Below are 12,049 nucleotides of genomic sequence, written 5' to 3' on the forward strand. Positions count from 1 at the left end.
TGAGGAGTACAGAGTCACTCCGGGTAATGATATCATACACAACAGGAAGGAGATTCACATGGCCCCATTCGTCACGGTTTACCCGACACATGAAACGTGACAAATTGAGAGGCTGTACTGTCCACTTTAGCCGCCAGATGGCAGTAGTGTTTTGAATATCTTATGTATCTTAAGAATGTGGGGCCGCATGGTGTGGTGGGTAGAGAAACTTGAGGGTTGCAGGTTCTCTCCCCGCCTCTTGCCATCCAGATCACTGCCGTTGTGTCCTTGGGCAGGACACTTTAACCTTTGCCCCCAGTGCCGCTCACACTGGTGAATGAATGATGAATGATGGGTGGTGGTTTGAGTGGCCGTAGGCGTGAATTGGCAGCCATGCTTCCGTCAGTCTACCCCAGGGCTACAAATATAGCTTACCACCACCAGGAATGATGGGTTCTCACTCCTTGGTGAAGCGCTTTGAGTGTCTCTAAAAGCGCTATATAAATCTAATCCATTATTATTATTATTATTATATCTGTGCCGAGGGTGTCTTTGTGGCTTGTGCAGCCCTTTGAGACATTCGTGATTGAGGGCTGTATAAGTAAAATTTGATTGATTGATTAATTGATGTGTTTTGTGACAATTCCAACTCTGACCACAGCGTCAGCCGATACATAGAGTGGCGCCTTCCATCATTTCCAGCAGACTGCATTGCAAAATGAATAACCTTCTCCATTTCCTCTCATGCGAGATCAACCCAGGAGTGGGGCCATAAAAAAAATAAAATAAAAAATAAAAAAAAATAAAATAAACAAAATAAAATAAATTCCTTCCCTACTGTAAATAGACAATTAAGTACAATGGCTTGTTGTGAACAGACATGAATTGCTTTACAGCTTAAGTTGCTAGTAGTGGTGGATCAGGGGCCGATATTTGCCTTTTTTTAACTGATCAGAGACAAAATAGATTGAAAAACAGTTTCTATCCTAGAGCTGTTATTGCCCTAAACTCCGCACTTACCTGGACACTCACCATTTTAATACTTGCTTACCTCTGATAGAGATCTGCTGTGCAGTATGTTTTTAACATTTTATGATGTTTTTAAATTTTAAATTGTTTTTATTATTGTTGTTGTCTTAAGACTATTTTATGTAGGTTTTTTTTAAAAGCACTGAGCTGGATTGCTGTCCAATTTCGTTGTTTCCATACAATGACAATAAAGGTAGTCTGATTCTGATCAGCTGTGTCTTGGTGTTCACATGGTTAGAGATTGTACTCTCGTGAAATATTCTTTCAAAATGGATGCACACTCAGTGAGGCACAATCACATTTCCGGATTCCTTTTTTGATTTCCAGGAGTGAACATGTCTTGCCAGAACATCGGCTGTAATGTGAGAGCAAGCTGCAACAAAGGCCGCGACTAATGTCTATCCACAGTGCGGAGAAGCTTCTAAATATTACAGTTTTTAATTTTTTTAATTACTATTTTAATCGGTCCTTTCTAGCCCATTCATCAATCCATTTTATACCGCTTGTTACTCTCAGAGTCTCCTCGCTGCTCAGGCAAATCATATTGTCTAAAACTGCAGTTTTTAAACATCAGTGACTATGTGATCATATGACTTTTTTTTGTTCAATGTAAGGAAAAGGCAGTTTGTCTAATCTGCAATGAGACAGATTATATATATATATATATATATATATATATATATATATATATATATATATATATATATATATATATATATATATATATATATAGCCCGACGTGTGTGTGTGTGTATATATATATATATATATATGTCTTAATTAGATTATCCAAAAAATAGTGCTCGATACCATGGTAGAGCGTAATTTGTGGCCAATATTAGTTGAGACGTTTTTGCTGTATGGGGGGTTGTACCAGATGCCCACCACCACGAAAAGAATACCTACCGGAATTAATAAAAGACTTTTGATGCTGTCATCTAGCAAAGCTGAATTCGACAAAGCAACCCCCCTGTACCAAAAAGCACTTGATGAATGCGGATACAACTTCACCCTCACCTACGAACCCACGCCAGGAAACCAACCAAAAAGGAGCAGAAAACGAAACAACATTATCTGGTACAACGCCCCATACAGCAAAAACGTCTCAACTAATATTGGCCACAAATTCCTCACCCTGATCGACAAACACTTCCCCAAAGGCAACACCCTAAGAAAAGTATTTAACAAGAACAACATTAAATTGAGCTACAGCTGCATGAACAACATGCGACAAATCATTTCAAACCACAATAAAGCAATTGAAAAGGAGCCGCCCACCACCAGGCAGAACGACTCCAAAACTGACAAAAGCTGTAACTGCCGCAAGAAACCTGATTGCCCTCTCAACGGGGACTGCTTACAATAATCAGTCGTTTACCAAGCAAAGGTAATACGCAAGGACATTAACACATCCGACACATACGTAGGATTAACTGAGGGAGAATTCAAAACCAGATGGAACAATCACAAGGCTTCTTTCAGATGCAAAAGACTCCGGAACACTACAGAACTCAGCAAACACATTTGGAATCTCAAAGACAATAATGTTGAATACTCAATAACATGGCAAATTCTTCCATCCAGCAAACCTTACAACAGTGGTAACAAAAGATGCAGCCTATGCTTAAAAGAGAAACTGTTTATCATATACCGTCCAGACTTGTCATCCCTCAACAAGCGCAGCGAAATTGTATCAGCATGCCGTCACAGAAGGAAACACCTCCTAGGTAACACATGAGTCAATCACCACGCCCCCACGCCTGCCTGTACCCACCCGCTCTGTGCCCTATATAAACCATGGTATGTGAACGCTTCCATTAAAATCTCCTGAGGGTTGAGGTAAACCCCTCATGAAACAGGCCTGTAGAGATGAAATAGTCTTGTGATTTTTTCCCACACATACATATATATATATATATATATATATATATATATATATATATATATATATATATATATATATATATATATATATATATAGCCCGAAGTTCGGTGACCCCTGGTTTAGACTATTGTAATGTCCTTCCCAAAAATAATATCAGAAGTCTGCAAGGACGGGAGCACATTACACCAGTTTTAAAGTCGCTGCATTGGCTCCCCGTTCGCTTCAGGGTCGATTTTAAAGTTCTATTATTAGTATTTAAATGTCTTAATGGCCTTGCTCCTTCTTATCTATCTGACCTGCTTTTACCTTATCACACTTCACAGATCCTGAGGTCCTCTAGAATTGGCATTTTAGCCATACCAAATACCAGAACAAAGACCCACGGTGAGGCGGCATTTAGCGACTATGGCATCCACCTGTGGAAAAGCTTGCCAGAGAGCCTCGGGGCTGCAGAGAGCGTTAGAATTTTTAACAAAAGGCTAAAGACACACCTTTTTAATCAAGCTTATTACTGATCATGTTAAGCTCTTATCCGTTTTATTATTTTATTGTGCTGTTTTCTATTTTAATTATTAATATTACCTCTATTATTCTCTCAATGTTATGTTTTCATTGAATTATTTATGTAATATTTACATTTTAATTTTTAACATATATTTTAACATATATATATATATATATATATATATATATATATATATATATATATATATATATATATATATATATATATATATATATATATATATATATATTTAGATGACGTTAATTTTAGTTTTTCCCCAGTATAGACCACTAAAAGATGGTGTTTTTCCTTAAGTCCTCAGTGCCATGCCATGTTTTCTTATTACTTTGTTGTTGTCAATAGTGCTGTGTGTGTGTGTCTGTGTGCGTGTTTTCTTCTTTCGTTTTTTCCTTGTACAGCACTTTGTGTTTTCCACTTGCCTGTGTATGAAAAGTGCAACATAAATAATGTTTGATTTGATTTGATTCTATAATCCTTACCTCCATGGCGGAACATAAACAAGGTTTTTTATCACAGCAGAACTGCAGGACGAGGAACAGTGACATGCTACACTACACAACAAGAGAAAGATAAGGAGCTAGAGCTCCTGAATGTAAACAAGGGGGTTGATACACATATGGAGCATAACGATACCAAGTATAGTATACGATCAATACTGCAGTGATTAAGTCATTAAGTCATGTTTTGTCAATGTTATTAACAAACAAATCACTGATTACAGGAAGGCTTTGAGAGCAAAAACCAAATGATTTAAATGGGACCCAAACATAGTTTTTGCTTTTGCTTAGTTATTGTGCACTATCTGTTACGGTACAGGGGGGAAGAAGACGGCACAGAATGCAGGGATGTAGTTTTAGCTCTATTTATTTATCTATCATCAATATATTATATATATTATTATCAATATATCAAGGGCAGGAGCGAGGCGTCAGAGTCCATGTCCAGGCGGGAGGTCGAGATCCAAAGAGGCAGCCAGGAGGGAATACGGGGGGACGAGACACACATCTCGTGACGCGGGAACGGAAGAATGCTGCTGGAACACGACACAGGACAACACACAATGAGCACAGAGGTGGGGAAACATGGAGAGATAGAACGCACATGGAGCTAGACGTTACGCAGGTTCGCACTGGCTTAAGAAGCCCAGGAAGTTCATCAGTGACAGGTGTGTAGAGTGCTCATTGATTGCCGATTGAATGCAGCCGCCTGCTGCAGCCGCCTGCTGCAGCCGGAGTGGCGCGCTTGGAGGTGCGCTCAGCGCAGCGCTCAGACGACTGCGAGTGTGCCCGGGCCGTGACACTACCCAGTATTTGTTTTGCTCAAAAAATTGCATGTCACATATAATATGACACATTTATTTCTATGAAGTAGGATTATAATTAATAAATCAAATATTAATAGTTAGAGCATTAAAAAAACTGTTAATTACCTTTTAAATGTGGGTTTTAAACAATGGTAGATCCCATATTATTACTATATCATATAGTAATGATTGTTACAATTTAACTGCGAAACTGAATCCAGCTTGGTGAAAATCTTCAGAACATCGCAACATAATTAATAGAAAATAAGACAACTTCTGCACTGAAATACATATACACAACTACTGCACTGTAATGCATACAGTTCCTACATAATACTAAATGTACCTTTAATTTAGGCCAAAAACATGAAAACTATGCTTTAACACGCGAAGTCCCAGAGAAGGGTCAATTGACATTTTTACCTAGAAAACACACAAGAGGGTCATTTGACCCCTAGTCCCCCCTGTGGACACTCCTTTTGTTATGAAAATGTGGCTGTTAGTGGCACACGGCAGGGGGCCACTTGAGCCTGTGTGGGGGAGGGGACCTTACAGCTCAAGCTTTAGTTCTGAGGTAGGTTGTGTGTGTTTTTGCAAGGATCAACAGAATGAAGGGATCAACACTCTGACATTTATTGTTAAAAAAAATACAAAACAAAACATATTTACAAAGAATGAAAAAGCAACTGTTTTCCCAGTTTTGGTGTGGAGGGTTGTTGCAGAAGCAATTGTTATTTTTGTGTGCCAAAAATAGTTTAAAAAAAAAAATTTACAAAGAAAAAAGCATATTTACAAAGAATGAAAAACCATGTCCATGTAAACGTGACTGACATACATTTGAGCAGTCACTCACAATCCTGGCACTGCCATTGCTCCTTTCGGCATTTCCCACATGTATAATTTTTCTGTCTACCTAGACAAACTGCCCCTAACAGCCTCATTACCATAACAAAATGAGTGATTAGTGTATTCGGGAAAAGCGTCGGGCCAAATGACCCCTCTCTGGGTCTTCTAGGTAGACAGAAAAATGCTGGGACTTCTAGTGTTAAAAAAAAGTACAAAAAACCAAAACAAAACAAAATGTTAATCCATTTTGTGATGAAGCCACAAGATTTGAAGCGCAATATACTATACTATCACATTCTAAATTTGATCAAAATAACTTTGTACAAATGTCATTAAAACCCTATTAGACAAGTTTTAGTTTAAACATTTTAGTTACTTGCTAAAAGCATTTTCAGTTCAATAACCTATTGTCAAAATATCCATTCAAGACTCAAAATTGGACCAAATCTGAGGCAGAAAAATTTGATCCAGACATTCCGGAATGCGAGTGTAAACTTAACATACAGTACAGGCCAAAAGTTTGGACACGCCTTCTCATTTCAATGTGTTTTCTTTATTTTCATGACTATTTACATTGTAGATTGTCACTGAAGGCATCAAAACTATGAATGAACACATGTGGAGTTATGTACTTAACAAAAAAAGGTGAAATAACTCACAACATGTTTTATATTCCAGTTTCTTCAAAATAGCCACCCTTTGCTCTGATTACTGCTTTGCACACTCTTGGCATTCTCTCGATGAGCTTCAAGAGGTAGTCACCTGAAATGGTTTTTACGTCACAGGTGTCATAGTTTTGATGCCTTCAGTGACAATCTACAATGTAAATAGTCATGAAAATAAAGAAAACGCATTGAAATGAGAAGGTGTGTCCAAACTTTTGGCCTGTACTGTACATACACAGACAATTAATTAAAACAACCAAAATACTTTTTTTTACAAAAGCCATAGATTTTACTCCAGGTCAGTCATGCTACCCTTGTTGTTTTCCTTAAAAATAGGGAATTGACGTCTGCGTTGTCCTACATTGCAGCAAAAGGACAAGGAGGCTAACCCAACACCTCGACTAACATCACGACCAATCAATCTGCGGTGTTGCTAAAATGATTGATCTGTTTTGTCCAATTAAAGAGTCCCTATAACGCCAGTCAATAACCGTTCAGGAACGCCAAACTTTGCAACTATTGCAATCCTGTTTGGGTATGGAAGTAAAATCAGTCTAACCAAAAAAGTTAACCCATGGCAATTCGTACAATGAAAAAGTGGGCCATGAATTAATGAATGTAGGTGCTGTTGGCAGAAAAATACCATTGACATCACCTTATGCATACTAATGAAAGTGTTAGCATTGTTTTACTTCTCTGGAAGAGAAACAATTAACAGTCCAAGGCTATTGGAGGGGGGGATTATTGACAGACGTAATGAGAGAAAAGAAAATATTAAGCCTGTCACTCAGTGATAAGTCTTTGGCATTCTTGGAACACCACCATTTTTTAGTTATAAAATAGCAATGCGCACATCAAGGAGACAAATGGAATGGAACTACAACATCCACACATTCCACAGCTTCCAGTAGACATATATGACAAATAGATGCTTAGGTGAGTAGTGCTTCAGGCCGTCTTGGCAGCGTGGCGCAAACTTTAACCACATCTTCTGCCAGTCATTATTTCCTTTATTCAGCCAAGGACAGGCTTCGGTTCACCCCCTTGGAGATGGAGCTTTACCTTTGAGACACATACATGTGGTATTTGCAATCATAACAAAACAGTCTCAATGTGTTTCTCTTTGAAGAAACAATCATTAAATGAAATTTAGGTCGACATTAATCAAAATGAAATAGAGCAGGTAGAGGGATTTAAATATTTGAGTGTTATTTTGGAGCCTAAGCTAAAATTTGATGGCCATATTATAAAAATGACTAAGACCATAAAAACAAATATAAAAATGTTTCAGGCTTATTGGCGCCCATCAAGATCCAGGGCCGGGAGGTGGCACTAGTGGGGCGGTACAAGTACCTGGGAGTCCACTTGAACAGCAGACTCGACTGGAAGGACAACAGCTAAGCTGTATACAAGAAGGGTGTTGGAGCCAAATTTCCTTATTTTGTTTATATTGTTTTCTCTAAATGATTGCTGGCCTCAGTTCATGCTGATGGTTGTCACTGGTCCCCAGTAACGCAGGTGTCCTAAGGCGAGCTCAGGGAGGACAGAAACCTCCCGTGGAGCAGTAGGGCAAAAGCTCGCTTGATCAAGTTCAGCATACTAACAATGACATTATGTTCTATAGCCTACATTTGATTTCATTTTGATTGCTTAAAGTAAACGGATTGTCATATCCAAATGTCATATTTCCACAGTACTGGACATTGAATCATTTGCACGCGTCAAACTAAGTCAACACAGTTGCCCTCAGTATCAGCTTAAAGGTAAAGGCCATACAAAGAGCATGAGCAGACTCTTTTACCTGAGGAAGCTTAGGTCCTTTAATGTTTTAGCTGTTGGAGATCTTTTATCAGTCTGTTGTGGCCAGTGCCCTGTACTTTGCAGTGGTTTGTTGGGGGAGCAGCACCAGCAAAAGGGACCTAAACCAGATTGACAAACTGATCCGCAAAGCCGGCACACAATTATTGGCACACAGTTGGAGGCGTTTGTGTCAGTGAGGGACAGGAGGACCCTGGACACACTGCTCGCCATAATGGACAATCCTGCCCACCCACTCCACCAAACAATTAGGGCAGTGGTTCTTAACCTTGTTGGAGGTACCGAACCCCACCAGTTTCATATGCGCATTCACCGAACCCTTCTTTAGTGAAAAATAAAATGTTTTTTTTTTTTAAATTCAAGACAAAGTTATATGTTTTTGGTAACACTTTAGTATGGGGAACATATTTTAAGTAACAAAGACTTAATTTAGAGTTTTTTGGACACTAGGGGAACATATTCTAAGTAACAAAGACTTAATTTAGAGTTTTTTGGACACTAGGGGAACATATTCTAGGTAACAAAGACTTAATTTGGAGTTATTTGGTTAGGGTTAGGGTTAGAGCCAGGGTTAGAGGGTTAGGGTTATAATAAGGCCATGCCGAATAAGGCATTAATAAGTACCTAATAATGACTAGTTAAGAGCCAATATGTTACTAATTTGCATGTTAATAAACAACTAATTAATGGTGAATATGTTCCCCATACTAAAGTGTTACCATGTGTTATTACTGGTGCACAAAATGAACCGTGCATGAACATCACCTTGTTCAAAGAACAAAACCAACACAGTGCATAAACTCACAACAAATTACACACCTGCAAATCAGTGTAACTTCTGCTGTTGCCGTATCCGTAATACGCCGATAGGGAGAAGTTTTTATTTACATGAAGAGTCGGGTGTGTTTTGACCTCCGCCGAACCCCTGAGCCCGACTCACCGAACTCCTAGGGTTCGATCGAACCCAGGTTAAGAACCACTGAATTAGGGACAGCGGAGCTCATACTCCAACAGGCTCCTTCAGCTTCCTTCCCACAGTGTTTGATTCAAGAACTCCTTCATTCCGCACTCCATCCAGCTGTATAATCACTCGCCATAGAGCAATAGATGATATCTGTCTATTACCTGACCGCTTCTATGTTAGCTACTTCTCTTTGTTTTTAATGTCTATTTTCTGCTGGATCTAGTCTCTATTTTAGGCTACAGCTGTTACATATACTGTAATATTGTACATGGTAATTGTTATATATTGTATTTATTATATAAAAATATAATATAACAGTCAATCAATCAATCAATTGATTGATTGACTGATATATTATATTATTTTTATATACACTATATATATAATATAATATGATATAATATAATATATATATTATATTATATCAGTATATATCATATATGTATATATAATATGTAAATATTACATATATGTTATATTTTATATTGCTACTACGGTACATGTTTAGTCTATTTTATACCTGCATTATCCTTTCCATCCTTACACTTTCCATCCTTTGTAACTGAGCTACTGTGTGGAACAATTTCCCTTGTGGATCATTAAAGTTTGTCTAAGTCTAAGTCTAAGTTTATTAAACCTTGTTTATCTGTTCAAGCTGCACAAGTTTACATGCATGCAATCATTTTATCCCATATGTCTTTTTGTGCCATGGTCTGGGGACAGGACACGAGATGTGTAGTGAAGCCTCTGTTGCCTTTATATATATATATATATATATATATATATATATATATATATATATATATATATATATATATATATATATATATATATATATATATATATATATATACTTTCTGTTGCCATTATATAAACAATAACTAAAGATATTTGACTAAAAACCAATGGAGCATCATCACTGCCATGTTACCCCCCCCAAAAAACATGATGAGTTTTGATAATTTTATACATCACTTACATAGCTTTTAAAAGCTACTTTTAAGTGTCTTAATGGATTAGCCTCTAATGTGATGTGTCAAGAAATACAACGATACAGTAGTGAAGGTGTGCAGACTCCAGCTGCAGTCGGTGGAAGCTGTAGAGTGAAAAGGTGCCGGACGACTGTGGGTCAGTCTGCGTTCTCAGTGAAGGCCTCACATTTGTGGAACTCTTTGCCACTGGAGTTAAAGTCCCAGTCTGACATTAAACTGTTCTCCACAAAACTGAAAAAGTGGCTTTAGGAAAATTAGAAGTGTGAGCACTAGAATTTTAGATTTATGTATTTATTCCGGCAGACAGACATATTTAGCAACACTTCATCACTCTTTGTAATTTGGCAGACATGCAACGGCACCCACCGAAAAGGGATACGGGAAAAAAGCAAAAATGCTTATCCATTTCCCGCCCATAATTTACAATCAACTTATATGTCGGTTATATATGTTGGTTATATAGTCCAAGTTTCATCAGCAGACCATGAGATTAGCTCCATCTTGCCTGGGTATCTTTCATCTTCTGAAACCTTGTCTGGTGTTTTATGTCCCTTATTCCACAGTGAGTTAATTTGCACCTGTGTCCCACAGTTGATATAGTCCAAACAACTAGTCATGTTTTTGATAGTTTCCCAACAACACATTTTTTACCGCAAGGTTGAACACTCTTAGGCTAGAAGACAGTTTAATTTCTCAGCTCACATTGTCCCACAGTTTGACAACGTTTGAGCCTTGAATGTGGAATTTACTGTTATGTTTGAATTTCAGGACACCCCTGAGTTCATGTAGACCAGGGGTCACCAACCTTTTTGAAACCAAGGGCTACTTCTTGGGTACTGATTACTGCGAAGGGCTACCAGTTAGATACACACTTAAATAAATTGCCAGAAGTAGCCAATTTGCTCAATTTACCTTTAACTCTGTTATTATTAATAATTAATGATATTTATCTTTGTGGAAACACTGATCATCTTAATGATTTCTCACAATAAATATATATAGAAACAGATAAATATCAATATGCAACACTTTATTTTTATATTTTCTCTAAGTGCACATTTTTCAAATTGAACATTTTCAAATGATCACTTCTAAGACAGTCTTGTGAAATCACAATATCCCATTTTAACTAGCTAGCCACTAACATTTTTTTAACAAATCATGAATTACTTTGCACCATGTTTGTACAAATAATAACATAATGTAAAATACAAAGGTAAACTCTCAAATTTTTAAATCATGTCACCCTTTGAACTGGACACCAAATCTGTTATCTGTTTCTTTGTCAGTTAGTGGGAAGCCTGGCATTGCATGCTGTTAACTAGTGTGTTGTACTCTGGTGTGTAACTTGACACTGCAACTTTGACTGAGTCTTGCAGATGTGCATCAGTGAGGCGTGTTCTGTGTTTGTTCTTGATGAAGTTCATGTCAGAAAAGGCTGATTCACAAAGATAAGATTTTTCCTCATTGTTTGCGGAACCTTCTTAATCTTTTGGACATATTTTCACAGCAATCTGGCCTTAAGCTTAATTATGATAAATGTAAAATGTTAAGGATCGGAAATCTAAAGGGAACGTCCTTTCGAATGGAATGCAAAGTGCCTGTTTTGTGGACAGATGGACCAGTTAACATACTTGGTGTTGTTGTCCCAGAAAATCTGGAAGATCTAGGCTCAGTAAATTATGATAATCGACTAAGAAAGCTGGACAAAATTATGCAATTATGGTAAGGGAAATCCCTAACCTTGTATGGTAAAATGTCTATTGCCAACTCGTTAATTATTCCTCAATTTATTTATTTGTTTTTGTCATTACCAGCTCCATCACAAAACTTTTTTAAGATTTATGAGCGGAGGGTCTTCGATTTTGTCTGGAACGGCAAACCAGAAAAGATTAAAAGAAAGGTTTTGTACAAAGAGTATGAATATGGGGGCCGGAACTTCTCAACCTTGAAGCTATGTGTCTGTCTTTAAAAGCATCAATTGTTCCAAAGATGTATTTAAACATTGAGTGGTACACAAATGTCCTGTTGGACAAAAAACA

General features: G+C 37.6%; 1 long non-coding RNA gene across 1 annotated transcript in view; it reads left to right on the forward strand.

Annotated features, from left to right (window-relative positions):
- Nucleotides 1-12,049, forward strand: part of LOC133642457 (uncharacterized) — a 242,932-nt gene that overhangs the window by 109,883 nt on the left and 121,000 nt on the right. The window lies entirely within an intron of this gene.

The sequence above is a fragment of the Entelurus aequoreus genome, linkage group LG25 (assembly GCF_033978785.1).
Source record: "Entelurus aequoreus isolate RoL-2023_Sb linkage group LG25, RoL_Eaeq_v1.1, whole genome shotgun sequence".
NCBI classification, from domain to species: Eukaryota; Metazoa; Chordata; class Actinopteri; order Syngnathiformes; family Syngnathidae; genus Entelurus; species Entelurus aequoreus.